The sequence below is a fragment of the Fukomys damarensis genome, unplaced genomic scaffold, assembly GCF_012274545.1.
Source record: "Fukomys damarensis isolate Sample0158 unplaced genomic scaffold, DMR_v1.0_HiC HiC_scaffold_15, whole genome shotgun sequence".
NCBI lineage: Eukaryota > Metazoa > Chordata > Mammalia > Rodentia > Bathyergidae > Fukomys > Fukomys damarensis.
The window spans coordinates 60275123-60296541 of record NW_022900927.1 but is presented as its reverse complement, the minus strand read 5'-3'; positions in this window follow the sequence as shown (position 1 = coordinate 60296541).

The window sequence follows — 21419 nt, the reverse complement described above, 5'->3', positions numbered from 1 at the left end:
CCTTCCTTCCTTCCTTCCTTCCTTCCTTCCTTTCTTTTCTTTTTCTCTGGTTTTTTTGAGACAGGGTCTCACTATGTAGTTGAGATTGACCTGGAACTCACTGTGTAGCCCAGGCTGGTCTCAAACTCACAGCGATCCTCCTGCCTCAGCCTTCCTAGTGCTGGGATTACAGGTGTGCACCACCATGCCTGGCTTCCTTAGCAGTTTTCTATATACAAGATAGCATCGTTAACTGTAATCACCATGATATATAGTAGATCTCTTGAACTTATTCTTCCAACTAAAATTTTGGTAACCATCATTTTACTCTCCATTCCTACGAGTTCAAAATGTTTTACACTCCACTGCATTGAAGATCATGCAGTATTTGTCTCCCTGCGCCTGGCCTGTTTCAGTTGGTGTGATGCCTCCCACATTCATCCATGTGGTCAGAAATGACAGGATCATCTCCTCCTCTGCCTCTGCCTCGTAGTTCAGGGTGGCCTAGAACATGCAGCACCCCTCTTGCCTCAGCCTCCTAGTGCTGGGATTACAGGTGTGCACTATCACGCCCGTATATCCTGTACCACCCGGCATTTTCTGCATTTTCTTTGTCTGTTTATTAGTGGACTGATGATTCCAGAACTTGGCTATTGTGAATATTGTGAATATTGCAGTGGACATGGTATTGCAGATACTTCTTCACCACACAGATTTCATGTGAGAGTTCTATTTTTAATTTTTTGAAGGGGTTCCATTCTGCTTTTCATAAGAGCTGTGCTAATTTATATTTCTATCAACAGTGGACAAGAGTTGCCCTTTCTCCACGCTCTCACCGACGTTTGTTACCTTTCGTCTTTCTTACAGTAGCTGCTCTAATAGGTGGTTTTAGTTTGCATTCCCCTAAAGATTGGTGATGTTGAGCATTTTTTCATATTCCTGTTGAACATCTGCATATCCCTTTTTAAGAACTATTGGGTCATTTGCCCACTTTTAATTGTGTTTTTTGGTTTTCTTGCTGTTGATTTCCTCATATATTTTGGATATTAACCTCTTTTCTCAAACGAATAGTATGAAAATATATTGTTCCATTCTGGAGGGTGTCTCTTCACTCTTGATTGTTTCCTTTGCTATGCAGAAAGTTTTTGTTGGCTATAATCCCATGTCTCGTTTTGCTTATTCTTTGGGGGTTATATCCAGAAAATCTTTTCCTAGACCAATCTCATGAAACTTTCTTCTGTGTTTTTGTTATAATTTTTTTTTTCTTTTCCGGTTCTGGGGATTGAACTCAGGACCTTGCATTTGCGAGGCAGGCGAGGTGCCACTATGCTAACTCCCCAGCCCTCTTTTATGTTTTTGTCTAGTATTTTAACAGCTTCTGGTCATATATTTAAGTCTTTTAGTCATTTTGAGTTGATTTTTGTGTATAGTGTGAGATGAGAAAACCTAAATGAAGACAGATTTTCAGCACCATTTATTTATTTATTTTTTGGTACTGGGATTGAACCTGGGTCCAAGGGTGCTTGCAAGGCAGGCAACTGAACCACTGAGCTAAATCCCCAGCCCTCAGCACCATTCATTGAAGGGTCTATCTTTTCTCCATTGTGCATTCTTGGTGTCTGTGTTGAAGACCAATTGATCATAAATGCATGGATTTATTTCTGGGCTGTTTTGTTCCTTTGGTCTGTGTGCCTCTCTTTATGCCAATGCCATGTTGTTTTGATTACTGTAGCTTTGTTATGGATTTTTTGTGCTTTGCTTTTTAATTTCATGTGTATCAAAAATATCTCTGAAGTATTTTATATTTTTTCTTTTCTCATCTTAGAATTTCAAAATACCACTATATGATAGTAGTTATGATAAAAACATTATTTTTAGTTAAGCCTTATAACAATGGCTATGTATAATCACAGGCAAATACATATGGGAAAAAACTCACCAGAAATGCTTTTTCGGGTTATTTTTGTTGTTATTCAGTGGACATCAATATGAAAGTTATACTTCCTCTAACAATTTTGTTAGCTTACAGTTTAATCGAGATGCCTTTTGTTTCATTGGAAAGCATCATTATTCATCCTGTTTCTGAAACTGGTAACTTGGAAGTTGTATTAAGACGCCTTTTCCTCCCATCAATTCGTCACCAGGTCCTGCCTTTTCACTTCTTAAGTATCTCTCAAGTTTGCTTCCCTGCTCACCACTCCCTGGTCTGAGCTGCCCTGGGCGCTGTGTTCCTGCATTGCTGCAGCTGTCTCCTAGCTGGTCTTCTGTGGCTGCTCTTGTCCTCGGGGAGTCACGCTGTTCCTGCACACAGGATTCCTTTTTGTGTTCAAAGTGCAATTTAACCAAGGCAATTCACCTACTTCCATACTCACCCAGCTCAAAATACATCAAATGACTTTTAATTGCTTTTATAATGAAAAAATAGTTAACATGACCTATAAGGCCATGTATATGAGGGACAGTATCTATGCAATTGTTCTGAGCATAAAACTGGCCCCTCGCCTAAAAGACACCAGTGTGAGTTATTATTATCATTACCCTTAGCCTCAGTTTGTTCCATGTTTCACTTACTGTGTGTTCTACCCTCTCTGCCATGTTTTAAGTGCTTTGAGTGGGAATTAACAGTTCTTTGTCCAGCATAGGACATTGGTGCCTGCAGTACATGTCCCTCTTCACTGCCCGGACAGTTCCTGACTTCAGGTCTCAACTCACTGGTCACTCTCTCAGGGAAACAGTTCCAAACTCCTGTCACAGAGAACAACCTGCTGTTGTGCATGACTACACGCCTCTACTTTAGTAGTTAATCCCTTTTTACTTTTAAATTTATTTGTTGGATTAGTGTCAGGCCTACTAGATTGTAAACTCCACTAGGAAAAGGGTTGCATTTTGGGCATTGTTAAACTTTGTATTTCTCATGCCTCCTACTGTGCCTGGCATGTAGTAGGTGCTCAGTACATTTATTGAAAGAATAAAATGGGTAAGTGAGGTATCAGGAGGTTTTCTGGACACTGAATTCTTCCTGTCAGTTGTGTTGAAGAGAGATGGAACATGGAAAAGTAGGTGTTGGTGTTATTAAATGGGGTCAAACTCTTTGTGTCCTAAGGGGAGAAAAAGGAGAGGAGTGGCATGGGAACATTTGCCTCCATCCGTGTTCAGGATGGGCCTGTCATCGGGCTGTGACTGGATTGTATGGTGTTGTGGCTGTTGTGATCTGCCAGCCCTTTGCTAAACAGACTGGCAGTAGGGCCACAGGAGTGATGCTGAGGTAATTTCTCTATGGCAAACGGCTGGTACTCGGAATTAATTCCAGTTGTACTGCATTCTTAAAGTGAAAACAAACCCAATTTAACCTGCCCCTAGCAGTGCTACAAAAGTCAATTTTGAGCTGTATTCTTATTTTCCTTTTAAAATACTTTAAACATCAAAAGTTGGAATTACTTAGTATTGAGGTACACTGAAGCAGTGATGTTTTAAAGAGACCAATTTTGTTAAATTGTAACACCTGACACATTTTTGTTCTGCTTCCTTGGGTGGCCTTTTATTGAGAGGGGCAAAGATTAACATGATGCAAAAGTGTAAGCATGAGGATTTCTGCATACCATTAGGTAAACTCTAATGAATTATCTTAAAATAGAAGACAATTCATGTTAATGTTGAAATATTAAAATTTGGCCACAAGTGTTGCTGACACTTGTATACTTTTAGAAGGTTTGAGAATTTGAAACTTTTTTTTTTTGGAGACAGGGTCTTGCTATGTAGTTCAGGCTGGGCTTGAACTTACTGTATATCCCAGGCTGCCCTCATACTCGCAATGATCCTCCTGCCTCAGCCTCCCTACTAGGATTATAGGTGTGCATCTGCATACCTGGTTGAAACTTTTAAAAGAGAAGAATATTGAGAAATATGAAATCAAATATGTGTCTTTTCTGCTTTGTATATATTATAAAATATGTGCAGTGAATTTTTCTAGAAGAAACAAAAAGCTTTTTTAAATAGGGGAAAGGAAATAAGGCAAAAAAATGGGAAAATGAAAAAATGGAAATAAAGTTTCTGTAAATAGGGAAGGGAGGAGGGGGTGAAGGGAAGGCAGGGACAAGGGGAAAAAATGAGAACCAAGACCTGTCATGTAAAGGTACAAGATCCCAGTAATGAATATAACTGTTCTGTATACCTAAAATGTACCAATAAACTCAATGAGGAAAAAAAAAATTCTGAAAACTAGACAAAAAGGCCATAGTATATAATTTATAAATTAATTTTCTTTTCTTTCTTTTTTTGGTACCGGGGATTGAATTCGGTACCTTGTGCATGCGAGGCCGGTAGTGGAACCACTGAGCTAAATCTCTGACCCAAGTTAGTTTTATTTTCAATATGCTTTCAATCCAAAGTCAATTTCTTCCTTGCAAATTGTACTAAACTTTGAATAGTAAGTGAGAGTTCTCATATTCTTTTTTTTAAGAAAGGTTTATTTTAGCTCACACTTAGTTGAGGTTTTAGTCCATCGTTGGCTGGCTCCAAGGCAGGGCAGCATGGCAGAATGGAAACAATTCATGACATGGTAGGCAGGAGGCAGAAAACAACTCATATTCTTGACTTAAACCCTTCACTGCATTATGGAAGGAAAGTACAGTGAGGTGATTAACCTGTCTTGACATGATACAGCAAAGCATTTTGATTGATATGACAAAAAAAGAATTCAAATACTAAATCACAAATGTCCATGAGAATAAATGAGATTTAAAAATTTAAAACTGAGCCAGGAATGGTAGCACACACACCTATAATCCCATCTACTTAGTAGGCTGAGGCTGGAGGAACAAGAGTTTGAGGTTGGCCTGGCCAATTTAGTGGAACTCTGTCTCAAAAATAGTTCCGTGGTACACTGCTCTTTGGTTCAGTCCCCGTACCACATAGATAGATAAATGGGTTGGTGGGTAATAGGTTGATGGGTAGTAGATGATAGATGGATGGATGGAGTTAGAAAAAGAGTGGTCAGAAGTACCCTTGAAGGATGTGGGTAAAGTAAATTAATAGGGGCTTATGAAAGTCTGTCCTTCACAATGTTTAAAATCACTCCAACTAAAAATAAAATGTGTAGGGGCCAGGGATTTAGCTCTGGTTTCGCCACTTGCCTTGCAAGCACCAGGACCCGAGTTCGATCCCCAGTACCAAAATGAATGAATGAATGAATGAATGAATGGTCAAGGAGGACCTTTTTAAAGGTAGCCGGAGTGAACAAGTAGAAGGAAACACGCTGTACAAAATTCCAGTAGTTAAGCTCTCGAGAAAGCCCTGTCATGAATAATTCACTTGACACATGTATCATTGAGTTAAAACAAAGCACAGCAAGGTTCTTACAGTTCTTCAAAATGCTTTGCCCACAGGTGTGTGCATTTTGTATTCTGCTGCGATTCCACTTTCGACACGAACGGCGAATCGGGGCCCTCACTGCTGTTGGAGACATTTATCGTTGTTGTAGGATGGCGGCCATGGCTGCTTAGCATTTTGTTTGAGTTCCATACATTTGCTTCATGGTCTTAATTAGCATAATCGGCATAAGCATGATAATATTTGGTACTTCGTCTTATTATTTTACTCTCTCCATTCCTTGCAGTTGCAAATGAGATTTTTCAATACAAAGCATTAGAACTTTGAAGACACAAAATTTTGAGTATGCAGAATGAGCAAGTTAGGGAACTTTTACATTGTATTTCTTACAAGAAATCTTTACAAGATTCCCATCTTGTAAAATCAATGGAAAGACATGCCAAGGCCAAGTGCATGTTTATTAGGAATGTTAGCACACATATTTGAGAACGCCTGTAGGCATACATGTGAGCCTTTCCTGCAATCTTACTGGGGGCCCAGTTCATGCTTGGCAAGTCTTACATGCATCATTAGTAATCCCCTTCCCCATTTTTCAGCCTCCAGAAAAAATTTGTTGTTAATACTTTTTGCTGACTGACTTTCGACTTTGATTTTATTTTGGTCCAATTTTGGAGTAATTTACAAATATGTTCAAATGCCATTTTAGTAAAAGCAATGCTAAGAGATAGAAGTTTCAAGAACATAAAAGTATACACTGGTGATTTTATATCTGCTTGTCCTTCCTGCTTGTGCAGTCAATATTGCAGTGCGTATTGTAAAGTCAGAGGATAAGATATGCTGTCTTAAAGATGAAGAGAAACTGAAGTCCTCTCCCCTAGCTCAAGCCTCTCACCAAAGCAAATCCAGAATGCTCTCAGCAGTCCCCAGAATATAGCTGTTACAGCTGAAGTGCTTAACAGTGACGAAACACCCCAATTCACAAATTCATACATCTTTTGAATGGGATTTTTGGGTCTCATTTTGACCTGTTTTTTTTTTTTTTCAGTATCTCCTGAATATTATTACCATACATTGGTCTAGATATTTTGTTCACATTGTAAAAGAGCTATTAAGTCTGACAAGTTTTTTTTTCTAGGCTTTATATCCCTTATCCTTTATTCCTAAAATGGAACAAAACAAAACAGTTTCCAAAGCCATCATCATTTAAATGTACCCCATTGCCAGTGTCCCTCTTAAAATATGGTCACTTACATAAGTCAGCATGCTTTTGTCTCCTAGGAAGGGGAAACTCAACTACTGTAAAAATATTACCCTGAAAGTGGTTTAAAAATAACTAGTTTATTATTTCACATAACAGAGCAGTACATCTGGAGCGGGGCAGCTGGTTCTAGACACCACCAAGGTGCTCTGGTTTTTCCTTTCCCACCTCTCAGCCATCCTCAGTGAAGGGAATATTTGTCCTCACCTAGCACAACCTCTTTTATACATACCCACATCCAAAGGCAGAAAAGACAATTTCCTCAACACATTTTTTTTAATTTCTTGGCCCTGGGTGTTGATCTCAGGGCCTTGGGCATACTAGGTAAGCAGTCTGCCCAATGAGCCACATCATTAAGCCTTTTTAATCTTTTAAAAGTTCTGGCCAGGGTCTCACCAGGTTGCCCAGGCTGGCCTGGCATTGAGGATCCTTCTGCCTCTGACTCCTGAGTAGCTGGGATCACAGGCATGCGCTGCTGAGCCCAGCCACACACTTATTTTTAGGTAAATGTTCTCCTCCCGGGAATTCCTCAGTGGGCTTCCCCTTTCGTCTTACTGTGCTTGAACCCAATAAACATGGTGTTTGACAGACAGTAGGCCTGATGTTGGAGTGCTGGGGCTCTTCCCCTCCCTGCCAGGATGGATTCTCCAGTGGGTGAGAGAGAAGAAGAGGCGGTTTCAGTAGGATGTGTGAAATGCCGTGTGTGGCAAGGTAGTTACATGTCATCTGGTGGTGGGGGAGTGATGAAGGCTTCTCAGAGAAGACAGCATCGCAGCTACCATCTGAAACATAAGTGTCAAGCACAAGTCAGAAGGTGTAAGGCAGAGAGCGACTGAAGACAGAGATCTGTTGGAAGTTGGGCATGGTGGGGCATACCTGATTCCGGCTACTTGGTGGCTGAGGCAGGAGTATCATGAGTTCAAGGATGGCCTGGACAATTTAGCAAGACCTCATCTCCAAAAAAAAAGAAAAGGAGTGATCAAAAGGTAACAGTGAATGTTTAAATGTTTACAAGAATCTTTCTACTGTCAAAGACAAAATAGCCAAGAATGATGGGAGAATTGTGTTTAAGGGGGAGTCTTTTCAAGGGTATGAATGGCAGTGTCTTTTACCATAACACGTTTTCTAATTTAAACATCTCATGGTGTTTTTTGATCACCACTCACTGACTGAACATTGACAGTAATTTCTTCCCACTGAAAACATCACAGTACGTTTTCCTCCACCTTATTCGCTGGATCTGGCACATGTGACTGGCTCATCCCCAAAGTCAAAGTGACCATGAAAGCTAAATGCTTTTTGAATCAATTCAGGCATCGAGGCACCCACAACACAGATAAAGACATTTGAAAGAAATCTCACAGAACTGCTCCAGAAATTGGCAAGAACAGTGGGATAAATGTATTCAAAGCAAAAGGGAGCATTTTTGATGGAATTAATGAAAATACATCTATTACTATAATAAATTTTTAAAAATACTCACTATTTTTTTTAAATCACACCTCATAGTTGGTTCTGGAACTGCAACTACAGGTGAGATATTTCCTTTGTGTAGCTTAAGCGTACATTTTTGGTTTTTAAGCTGTTTGTCCCACCTGGAATTTGTGCTGCTTTGTAACCACCAGGACTTGTTATTCAAGCACATTCTGGCTAAGTCAGGTCTTTCATGTTTGTAGCTGAGTTTCCTCCACCTCAGTATAAATCTCACTTCGTTTTGTTTAGGCTTGGTATTAGAGCAGTATTCTTCCTCCAACTTTTTTATTTTCCTGCTAAGGCTCAGATTAAGTATTTCATGGTCTTTGTTGCAGGTTCTCTGCCATTACAGAGTACATTCGGCTACAGATTGATGTGTACAAACGAATGGACACGGTTACTTTCCATAAAACTACTGTTTCATGGAGTAGCTGTGGGTTGCCATCTACCAGTAGGTGTCCCTACATCTGGACTGTATTTCTCCAGTCCAGGGTGAGTGACGCCCTGTGCTAGGAAAGCGAGCTTCCGTTTCAGCCCGTCTTCCATGTCAGGATGGTGGCCCGGCAAAGAAGTGACAGACACACTGAGGATCTGAAGCTAAAGATTTTATTAACTACACAGACTTCATTGCAGTCACCAAAGAACTTCCAAATACCTAAACCATAGTTGGTTCAACCTTTCTATTTAACCACCGCTCTTAATCCCGTCAGGTTCCCAAGCACACCTGCTTGGATAGCCGTGCAGTTTCTTCCCCAATTACCATATCATCACCTAGCAAAGTGGTCTGGTTCCCTCGACAACATTATTTTGTTCTTTCCAGTCCTTCCCTCGAATAAGCCTGACACCACTAAATTTTCTTAATATGTATGCATGTTAGCATATGCATATTATGTCTCTATCATATCATTAAAAATTGGTCAAAGTTGGATATTTCTTTGCTCTTATGTCCACTGCCAGCGTTTGTTAAACTTTCTACATGTCAGCTTTTTAAAAATTAGTTTTCCTTTGCTGCCATAATTAATTGCCACAAATTTACCTCGCAGCATAGCAGATCAGAAGGCTGACTACAGTGTGGCTCAGCTGGATCCATTTTCTAATCACAGCAGCTGAAATCGAAGTGCCAGCAGGGCCGCATGCCTTTCTGGAGCCTCGGGGATATGCTTCCTAGCTCATTCTGGTTGCTGGCCAGAATCACTTCTCTACATTTTAGGACTGTGGTCCTGTTTCCTTGTGGACTGTGCAGGGATTATTGTCCGTTCCTGCTATTGCCCACATTATTAAGCTCTCAACTCTCCATCTTCAAAGGAACAGCAGGGTGAACTCTTATCCGTACCTCATCCCTTCTGACGCTGCCTCGAGAAAGTTCTCTGCTTTTAAGAGTTCCTGTGACTCGACTGGGCCCAATTGGGTAATCAGGCTAATTTCCCACAAGAAGGTAGATAGCCTTAGTTATTTCTGCAGAGTCCCTTTTGCCAAGGAACAGAACATAAAGGTTCTGGGGAAGGAGGGACATGGCTTGGGGGCCATTATTCTGCCTGACACAGATGGGTCTTTTTAGCACAATCCTTTGGGTTTCTCTTCTAAAATAGCTTTTCAATATTTTAACATACTAAAATTTTTCCCCCGGTACCAGAGATTGAACTCAGGACCTTGCACTTGACAGGCTGGTGAGGTGCCACTGAGCTACAGTCCCTGGTTCTGTACTAAACATTTTAAATATTCTCATTATTTTATTTCCCTGATTACACCACTTCTTTCATGTTTACATTTATGCAATCATGGAATGCCTTTTTTCTCTTAGTATATTATGAACATTCCCTGAATGATTATAAATTCTTTTTAAGCATACAGTCTTGATTGTTGTGTAATACTTGATGGAGTAATGTAGTAAAGTTTATCACTTGCTCTGATATTCATCATATGATGCCTTCCTAGGGTTTCATTACTATATATAACTCTGTTATGAACATCTTTGTGCCAAAAGACTTATCTCTCTGTTGGATTAATGTTTTAGAATTGGTTCCCAAAAGTACAAAAACTGAATAAAAAGCCATTACTTTTCTAAGTTAGAAATTGCTTTCTAAAAGGTTGAAGAAGTTTATATTCTGAGAAGCCATCTCCCTCGGGTAATTATCATCATTAAAAATAAAACAAATAATTTTTGTAAAATTGATAGAAAGCTGGGCTTGGTGGCGCACCCCTGCAATCCCAGTACTCGGGAGGCTGAGGCAAGAGGATCACTGCGAGTTTGAGGCCAGCCTGGGTTACATAGTTCAGGACAGCCTCAACTACATAGGCCCTGTCTCCCCCCAAAAAACTTTGTTATAGATAATGCTACATCTTGTTCATTTCTGGTAATTTTTAGTGAAGAAAAGGTTATATTTAATTTTGTATTTTGTGATTTATTTTTCACTTTTTGTAACCTCAACATTTTTCCTCAGCTGTGCAGGAGCTCTTTATGTGTACAGTGTTATAGCGGCTGCCTCACATTTACTGAAAATAAACCCCAGATCACTTGACTGCATACACATCTAATGCTTCAAAATTTCACTGTAGAAAAAGCAAAAGGGAAACCTGTCAAATAATCAGAGTGAAGCATTTCTGTGAAACTTTCTCACCTCTTATCAGTCATTTGTCTCTATAAAGTAAAATTGCTTTCACATGTTTAAAATACAATCATGTAGAAAATTTGAAAATTGCCGTGTTGTTTCCCAATATTTTTTTCTCCCATTATAACAGAATCCCCAGTTTTTAAGTGGTTGCCTGGAAAACAAATATGTGTGAATAATGCATTCCAAGCCTCTTGTGCTGCAGAGGTGGCAGCGAGACCTTGCAGGTGGGCCGTATGCTACTTCTGTGGAAAAAATTTCCAATTTCCACACGGCCACCCCACCCCACCCCTCTGTCCGCATATCCTGTCCTCCACAAAAGCCTCCCAGCCAAAATCAGTCCTTCCTGGAAGGGAGTAGCTGTCTGTATTTATTCCTTTTTCCTTCCTAGCACCTGAAACACCTGAGCGACAGGAGGAAAATCAGGAGAGTGTGGTAACCCTGACAGCCAGGAGTGGAAATAAAAGGGAGGGAATTACTCTTACATCCACTAAAAGGTCAAAAAAAGGATGACAGTGGATGATCGGAGATGGTGCTGTGGACGTCATGCTCGATGGTCTGAGAATAGCAGCCTCTACGTGGTTGTGAGGACGGCACCTGAAGGCGGTGAGGCTCAGGCTGGCGCAAAGGTGAGAAGTGACAGATTGCGCATAGACAGCGCCTCCATGTCATACGACAGTGAAGGGAAACCACGCTGTTTGCAGTGCAAACCGAAACGCATTTGCAGAGGGCACCGTTAATAATTAAACCAAGTGAATTAATTCAATACAAACGGGAACTCTCATGACAACTGGCATCAATGTCATTTCGTGAAGGAAGGGAGAGAGATAGGCAAGTGGGGTAAGAAGTGCACTGGTTTCCTTTAGTGAGTGAGAAGCGACAGCTAATGAGGATGATCTGCTGGAGGAGAACTTTCCTGCGAGAGGAGAAAAAGGACAATGTGGAGCAGTGTCCTTGAGTGGGTGAGGGGACAGTGGACAGCCCAGAAGGACTGACTTTAGCTAGGAGGCTTTGTGGAGGACAAGGTATGAGGACAGAGCAGGGGGGCCGATGTGGCCTTGTGGGAATTTTTTTAAATGGTTTTTATTTTCTCATTGAAATAGGTAGCTAGGAATAACAATTAGGGGAGAGCTGTCGGCAGTTTTACAAGAAAGTGTGAAATGCTGTATTCTTACTGACCAAGGGTAAATGGAATAGAGGAATACAGTCTGATTGTCAGCAGCAGCAGAGGCCAGCTGCACTTAATAATCTTGTGCTGTGAGACCAATCAACATGGCTGTGTGTTTTCTCCAGCCAGGTTTTACCATGCAGATCCAGTCAGGGAAGGGGCGAAAAATTGGATTTATTGAGGTATTATTTTGTTAATGCAAGTACCATAAAGGAAGAAAAAGGCAAGAGGATTCAGAATATATGCAGTGATCTTATTTGGTCAGGTAATAATTTTATCATTTTGTAATTTAACCTACTGTATTATTTTCCTGGGCCCGCTGTGACAAAGTACCATAAACTGGGTGGTTTAAAACAGCAGGACTTGATTTTCTCACCATTCTAGGGGCTAGAGATTTGAATCAGTACTGGCAGGATCAAGCTCTCCTGAAGCTTCCAGAGGGGTTCCTCCTGTTAGCCGCAGCTTGCCTTGGTGTGTGCCTGTGTGATACTAAGCCCTACCTCGGCCTTCCCGGGGTCACTTGTCCTCTGCTCGAATTTCCAGATTTCCCCTATAAAGACACCAGTTATATATTAAACTAGGGCCTTCACCTTAACTTACATCTGCAGAGACCATAGGTTCAAATAAAGCCACACTCAGGATCAGGAGTTAGGACATCAACATATCTTCCTTGGGGGCACAATTTAACCTATAGGCTCTGAGCTGAGAAGTAAGGACCAAAGGATTGGGGGTAGGATCCGCAGATTAGAGCTTTCAGGTGGTATAGTGGGTGGTGAGGTAGAGATTGGAGGATGAGATGTGTGAATTTAAGACTGTAGGGGGCAGTTAATGGGAAAGAAAGATCTAGAATGACAGCATTCACCTTTTTGTTGTTGGACAAGATCTTGTTAATCATGCCCAGATACCTGGGGACTACCGTTCCGAGCCGATGGCATTTTAAAAATGTTCAAAACACAGCTCTTGTTCTCCCTGTTCCATCTCCCACTCCACCTGTAACCTGTTAGTCTTTTGGGTCTTACCATTTTAGGAAATGATGCTATCAGTACTACGCAGTCAAAAGTCTGGGTCCATGGAGCTGTGCATGGTAATGTGTGCCTATCATCCCAGCACTGTGGGAGGCTGAGGCAGGAGGATCATTAGTTCAATCCCGGCCTGGGCAATTTAGCAAGACCCTGTCATAAATTTTAAAAAGGGTTGGGGGAGTCCAGCTTGATGCAAAAGCCCTGGGTCCAACACCCAGAACCTAAATGAATGAAAGAATAAAGTCAGTCCATCCTTGATTCTACAGTTTCCTCCAACTCATCCTCGAATGCGTGCCATTCTTCAGCTTGTCCTATTTAGTGTCTCCACCTCTTTCCCATCAGCTTCTCTCCATATTCATTCTCCTTTCCAGTCCAAGTACCATAATTTCTTAACCTTCAGTATCCTCCTAACTTCCACCTTTCCCCCTTCCCATCTGTCTTTTTAAAGAGCAACAAGTAGGGTCTTCTTAAAATAGAATACAGATACGTCACTCCTCTATTAAAACACATGAGCAATTTTCAGTAGACTTCAAGTGAAACTCCAGACCCTAACATGGAACACTGGGTTCAGTACGATTTCACTTCTGCCTGCTCTATCTTGCGTTTATTAACACTCCATTCTTAGCAAAATGTTCACATGTCATTCTTCCTGTCTGGAATATTCTTCTTTCAGTTGTTTACCTGTCTGAATAATACTCAGTTTTCAAATCATGACTTAAATGTCAGTTTTTAAAAATTAAGTCTGCCGATATACTGTAGTTATTTAACAAATCAGATTTAACTCCTATTAGAGTCATTGGTCACTACCACTTCTTTCATGAGTTCTTCATTTTGAGCTTTGTTTCTCAGTTGCCTGTAAGGTTTGCAGAGAAAATCTCAGGAAGGATATAGGGGAAGCATATTTTCTAAGTACAGTGCTAAGGGTGTACTTTACCCCTGCCCCGACTGATGTATAGCCAAATATTGTCCCACCCCCGCCAGAAGATACAACAGGTTGCCTGCCCAACAACTGTTTGCTCTTATTCTTTATTAAGGAACCCTGGTTTTGTCTGGGCGGTCCACCCTTCTCTACCTGGCCGTGTATTTTCCTAGCTATTGTGCTCACCTTAAAAGCAACTGGCCTAGGAATGGGGTCGTGACACAGCTCCAGCCAGCAAGACTTTCCACTTCTGCTGCTTGATATTGTCATTTCTACATTAATGCCTGGAGCTGTAGGACGTCTTGTGGACAAGGGGATGGGTGGCTCAGAGCAAGGCTGACCTTCTCAGCTTGGCAAAACAAAAAAATGGGAAGAACCCAGGTCCTGGAGCCAGTAAATTAGCCAGTCCCATAGACAAGTTAGGAATTCTAATGTGAGATAAGAAATCTGCCTTATTATTTATACTACCTTTTTAAAAAAATTTCTTGGGGTTAAACTTAATTTTATATGTTGTTCCATTGTTTCCTCAGGGACTATGATCCCAGTGTGTGGCCTGTTCCTGTACATATAATCTGTTTTCTTACATGATTGCTACCTTTTTTTTTACAATATTTAACAATTTAAAATTACATTACTGCATAACTAGCCACTGATTTATATATTTTTGTGGCATTTGTCCCTGGTAGATTCAAGTTTTTCTAATACTGAATGTTTTCTTCAGTTATTTCAATAACTCTTGGCTCTTCTGATTCTTTTCCTACTGACCTTGCTTTAAACTTAAAACCACACTTTTAGTCAGTTTTCTGTTGCTGTGACAAAAACACCTGAGAATAACAAGTTAAAGCAGGAAGGTTAATTTTGGTTTGTATTTCAGTGGTTTCAGCTCATGGCCCCTTGGCTGCACTGCTCTTAAGCCTGTGGTGCGGCAGAAACATCCTGTAAAAGAAAGCTGCTCACCTCATGGTGGCCAGGAAGAAGACAGAGAGAGAGCCAGAGAGGACACAGGGACCGGATGTACTCCCCAAGGTCACGCCCCCGAGGCCCACTTCCAGCAGCTCGGCCCCACCTCCCACTTCCAGCACCCCCCAGTGAGCCCATCAAAGTATAATCTCACCGTGGACTGACCCACTGGTGAAGTTAAAGCCCTCAGGGTCCAGTCACTTTCAGAAAGCCCCATCTTTGACCATATGAGACTTCTGTGGGACATTTTTAGATCTAAAACATAACAAGTACTAAATAAATCATTGGGGCAGCCCAGATCCTTCTATATTTACTCTTCTACCAGTGTTGCTCAAATTGTTGTTTAAAAGTGCTTTCTCCTCTTACTACAGACCTGTAACACTCTTCCCCTCATCCCCCCAAAGCCAGTGACTGCTTATTTCGCTGTGAAGATGAAAGTAATCAGAATTTCTGCGTGAAGATACGCCCACAAATAACCCTTAAGAAAAGCCTTGCCCATTTGTAAGGAGTGTGCTTGACCGACAGCTTCCAGCTGTTAATGCCTTCAGGGTTCAGACTAAGGCTAACAGGCCTCTCCAGTGGACCCCGGCCAAGTCAGTGCGCAAAAGCCCATCATTTCCATCCATCGTGGGACTCCTTTAGTGGGCAGTCATGGCCCTGGGGCTGGGCCGGAAGAGACTGGTAGAACATCATCTCAGGCATCTGTCATGATGATGACTCCCTAGAACCACCCCCTCCACACAGGAGTTATTTCCCTATAAACATCTTGGGTGCCTCATTCTGTCTCAGTGTCTGCTTCCTAGTGAGCGGTGCCTCCTAACATCTGTCCATCTAACGGTGTCGGCTTCTCAAGTACATTGACTTGCCTAGGTGGATTGTATAGGCTGCCCAGAACCTTTTCTTGTGCATACCTTTCAGCCATTCAAAGGTACTCCCCTTTTCCCCCTACATCAATTACTTTCTGTAGGATTATTTTTCCCAGCATACAAACATGTAAAATCCCTCTTTGTAAAAAACAAATGGGGAGAAAGGTTTCCTTGATCTTTCTTTCATTCTCTGTCATATTATATTTCTTACTCCACTCCATAGAAAAACTCTTCAAGATACTGTTTGTTTCTTTTTCCCTTTCTCATTTTCTCCTGAGCCTAGTTGTGCCCCTGAATGACAACAGCTAAATTGAAACTACTCTTGTCCGATCCCTGTTTGCTTCTGTTCCTGGTCTTGTGTGTCTCTTATTATCATCTCTCTTTCAGGGTCTACTCTCTTGCATCTCTTTTGCCACTCATTTCGCTGGCTTCCCCTTCCAGTCTCTTGTACTGAATCCTCTGGAATGTCCCCCAAAAGTCTCATGTGTTCAGAGCCGGGACTTGGGAGGTGCTTGGGTTACGGGGGCGCAATACTCATGAGTGGACTCACGAGTCCACAGCTGAATGTGAGCCTCGTCTAAACAGGTGTCTGCCGTTGGTGAGCCGCTCTCCTCTGTTGTGCCATTCCCGCTGTGGAGGGAGCCAACCATGGACCAAACCCCCGGAAACGTGAGCCAGAGTGGACCTCTCCTCCTCTGGCTGTGGGCGTCAGGTATGTGTCTCAGTGTTGGGAAAGTGACTGATACACCTCCATTTGGCTCTGCTCGTATTCGCGTCCTTGTTGATCTCTTCTGGTCTTCATGGTGTAAATACAACAAATGTCTCGACTGTACCCAAATTAGTATTTTGGGCCCTGGCTTCTTCCCTGACATCTGTCTAATCTGATACATTCAACTGCTGGGTATTTCAGTTTATGCTTTGTGTTGGGGCTCTGCCCCAGAGAGGGAGGGCATCAATTTTGATAATTTGAGTTGAGTCCATTTCTTCAAGATCTTCTGTTTTTAAGTGTAGAATTATGCATAATATTAGGTAATTTTGTGCCATTTTCCCTCCCCTCTCTCTCTCTTTTTTTTTTTTTTTTTTTTTTTTTCATATCCTTTCCTTCTTTTTGTTACATAGTTTGCCAGAGACAGGTTTGAGGTTGGCTTGTTCTTTATAAAGATATTTACGGGATACTTACAATAATTTAGAATCTATTTTAGCTATTTTCAGATATATAATTTAAGTAATTTAGTGTGGTGAGGAAACAATTTTATCTTCTGATCACTTGAAAAGATGTTGATAAACTGTATGCCTCATCTCTCCTATAATTTTTCCAGTTTTCAATATCGTGCTTATTAGCATGTAGTTTCTGAAATCCACTTTTTATGTTTTGAAAATGGAAACAGCTGTGCTTCCTCGGTCTACTGGCACCTCTCATGTTCCTCTCCACATCTCAGAATTGCTGACAGCAGCTCCATGGTTGCTCTACCTAGTGTAATGTTTTACACCCACGGTGTAATTAATGGCTGGCAAGCACTTGAACCTCATTAAGGGAGCTAGGTGTGTTCTTGCTTCAGTTGCTTCATAATAATGCTTATTTAGCCCTCATATTTGAAAATTATTCCTCTAGATGAACATAAGCGATGTGGTCCTGTGAAAAATCTATTTCTTCAAGCAATAGGTCTTTGTCTTCTAATTTTTTCTAGCTCTAGTAAAAATCCAAAATGATGTATTGTTTTTGTTTTAAATGATGTGGTAAGAATATACTAGAGAGAGATTTCTCTTTTTTTTTTTTTTCCATACCCGAGAGATTGTGTTTCTTGGCTTGGTAAGTTGTGTGCTTCAGTGGAAAATGTTAAACATACTTACTTTTCTCTATGTGTTATCCTTTGCTGGAGGATTAAAAATGAAAGGGTTCATAAAGACAGACATATAGATCAGTGGAACAGACTTGAGGACCCAGAAATTAATTCACACTTACGTGTACAATTGATTTTCAGTAAAGGTGACAGAGAAATTCAATGGGAAAACAATAGTCTTTTCCAAAAGTCACTTTAAAATACCTGGATATCCACAGGAAGAAGAAATGAACTTTGATTTTTCTCATGTCATATACCAAAATTAATTAAAACTAGATTATGGGCCTACATTTCAGGGCAAAATTAATATATATTCTAGAAAAAAAATAGAAGAAGAACCTTGGTAATCTTGGGATAAGACAAAAAGCGTGAATCATAAGTGAAAAAGTGTATTTTTAAAAATTAGTTTTTTGATTGTTAAAAACAGGAACATGAAAAGGCAAGCTACAGCTTAGGAGAAAACATTTGCAAACATTTATCTGACAAAACATTTGTATCCAGATCTCATTAAGAACTTTTACAACTTAATGATAAGATACACAACTAAAAAAAAACAACAACAACAAATAAATAACCCCACAGGCAAGATTGGTACAAACTCTTAATGGAAAGATTCTGAACTTCATTGGCCATTGGGAAATACAAATTAAAACCACACTGAGATGCTGGTACTCACCTTCAAAAGAATGAAACGCAGCAGGTGCGTAGCCGAGGTCTGTGGCTCCAGCTCTGGGAGATTGCAGCAGGAGGATGTCAAGTTCAAGCCCAGCCTGTGCAACTTAGAAACTCAGCAGGATCTTATTTCAAAATAAAAATTAAAAAAGGGTTGGGAATGTAACACAGTGTGAAGCCCCTGAGTTCAACCTCCAGTACCAAAAAACAAAGTCAAGACCTAAATAAAGCAACAAACTCAGTGTCGATGACAGTGGAGTCTGGTTCAAACTCTCTGAAAATGTGGAGCACTATGACCACTGGAAAACAATCTGGCAGCATTCTAAAAATGGAAACTAGGGCGGGGGATTTGGCTCAGTGGATTCACTGCCTGCCTCAAAAGTGCAGGGGCCCGAGTTCAATCCCTAACAAAACAAAACAAAAACCAGAAATGAAAGTTGTCATAGGACCAAGCAATTCTACTCCTAGATATTTACCTGAGAAAAATGAAAATACATGTGCAAGTAGATACATTCCCAAGTTGATGTATGTGGTGGTGCCTGCCTGTAATCCAAACACTTTGGGACCCTGAGGCAGGGCTGAGCCCAGCCCTGGGCAATTTGGCAAGATGTTATCTCAAAAAAAAAAAAAAATTAAAGGCTGGGGATGTAGCTTGATGCGAAGGCCCTGGGTTCAGTTCTCTGTACTGAGTTGAACTGGGGGCAACAATAAAGAAACAAAAGAAAGAAAATATACATCCACACAAAGACTTCCCACAAATGTTCTTTGCAGCATTTTTTTTTTTTTATAATAGCCAAACAACAGAAACAACAGAAATAGCTATCAAATGGTCAAGGTATAAACAAAAATGTGGCGTGTATATTCTGCGGAATGGGGAAACTCAGAGAACAGAATGATGTACTGATGTTCAGAGCAGCCTAAATGCGTCTCAGAAACTTCATGGCAAGTTGGTAAATAAATCAGACACAGAAAACAGACGGGATATGAATGTGCAAGGCACATCCTGGACACGGCCAAAGAATAACAACAGAAATGGGATCACTGCCCGCCCTGCAGCTGCAGGAGAAGCCCGGGCTGGTTTCTGCAGGAGCATACAGGGAACCTGAAGGGCCGATGAAGGGCTCTACAGTGAGCTGCTGGTGGCTGCAGAATTCGTTGCAGCTCATCCTGGGTGAACTTTGTGGTAAATGCATTGTGCTTCGGTAATGGCTTTAAGGGCATGGACATTAAACCTCAGGGCAGTTTCTGCTAAAAAAAGAAAGGACGGCTGTTCAGCAAAGAAATTGCTCCTGATGAGCATCAGTTTAAAATGCTTGACCTCATTTTCTTGGATGTGTAATTGTCTTTGCTCAGTATAGCTATAATATGTTAAAAAAATACATAATCATTGTAAGTTTCACAGCTGATATGATTTGAGTAATAGAATGAATTGTGGGATTGTTAATTTCATGGCAGTCGCCTGCGAATCTCTATTATTTGACGTTAGCTTGTCCATTGATCTCCATGTCTAACAAATTCAGGAAAATGGAAATAATCCCAAAGCGCATTTGTATAGCTGATTTTGAGATTGCAGTATACATTAAACTTATAAACATAAACTGGGTATGTGCCACATGCCTGTAATCCCAACCCTGGGAGGCTGAGGTAGGAGGATCACAAGTTCAAGCCTCGTCTGGGCATCTTAGTGATCTAGAGAGATCCTGTCTCAAAATATAAAAGACTGGGGATTTGGCTTGGTGTGAAGGTCCTGGGTTCAATCCCTAGTATCAGTAAATTAAAAAAAAATACATAAAATGTGTAAACATACCTTTATAAGGTAAGTGCTGGTGCTGGTCAAGTCACTGTAAATAATACAGCATATTATTTGCCAAAATGAAATGTCTACCTGGAGTAATAAAGTATAAATAAATTAACCTATGCTGAGCTATTATTTTTCATCATCATTGCCACCACTATCATTTTCATCACCCTCAACTCTCAGAAGAAGAATCATTTTTAAGTTTTTTATTTTTAAATTTCCTTATTGGATCACAATGTTGCACCATATGGCTTCAGGAGCAGTCCAAAAGATGATGCTTCTGTTAACAAAGAAATCGCCGACAATCAATAATGCATTTCCCAGAATAATAGTTCATTGCAATAGCAGTCAGCTAAGAGGAAGTGTTAACAGTTATTTAAGATTTAAGATGAGGCTGTGGTGTGGCTCAGTGGCAGAGCACTTGCCTCACGTGTGCGGGCCCTGGGTTTCATCCCCAGCACCTCAGGAAAAAAATTTGAAATAATTTCCAGGGCTGTGTGTGGAAATACAATCCTCTCTTTTAACTAAATACAACATGTAACTTATAGTTGAACTTTACTCTCAGAATGCCGTTTATTCTATGAATATGCCTTTGAATGAAGTCATTTGCCTCCCTCTTCGACTAAATGTAAAGCAAGGTGAAAGAATTAGAGAAAATGTAATAAGTCTTGGACCCTGTAAAATGGCACCTCTTTTTAGGTCTTTGTCAGAAAATGTTCGTGCTGTGAATGAAATTGTGTCCCCTCCCCCTAAAATCCATGCATTAAAGACTTAGCCTGCAGTATGACTGCATTTAGAGACTGAGATAAAGGCCTATTAGCAGATAAATCAGGTTGACCCTTAGGATGAGGGTCCTGGTCGGAACAGATACCAAGAGCTTGCTCTCTCACCATCTTCCCCACACCCACGCTGAGGAAAGGCAATGTGGGGGCTCAGAGAGGGCGGCCTCTGCAGCCTGGGAGGAGAGGCCTCAGAGAGCAGGTTTGTACCCCAGGATCCTGGACTCCCCGCCTCCGGAAGCAGGAGAAAATCGATTTCTGTCCCCGCTATCCAGCCTGTGGTATTTTGCTATTGCGACCTGAGCTGTCAGATGCAGTTAATGTGTGCAGGGCATAACGTATTCAAGCAAACTAAACTTGCTCTGTAAGAACACGAGCTCTGTCAAACAAAGCCCCCCCGATAAAAGAGCCAATCAAAAAATGGGAGAGAGAGATGGACACATCACAGAAGTACAGATGACGAATAGATACATGAAGAAATGTTCCACACTGCTGTCCATGAGAGAAAAGCAGATTGATACAACACTGAGATTTCACTTTACCCCTGACAGGATGGCTATCGTCGAGAAATCAAAGACTAGCACGTGCTGGTGAGTCTTTGGGGGAGAGGGTGGCTGGCTTCACTAGTAAACTAGTGCAACCGCTGTGAAAATCAGTATGGAGAGTCCTCAAAAAGTAAAAATAGAAATTCCAGTCGAGCCAGCCATTCCCCTTCTAGATACGTTCCCAAGGGATTTAAAGACATCA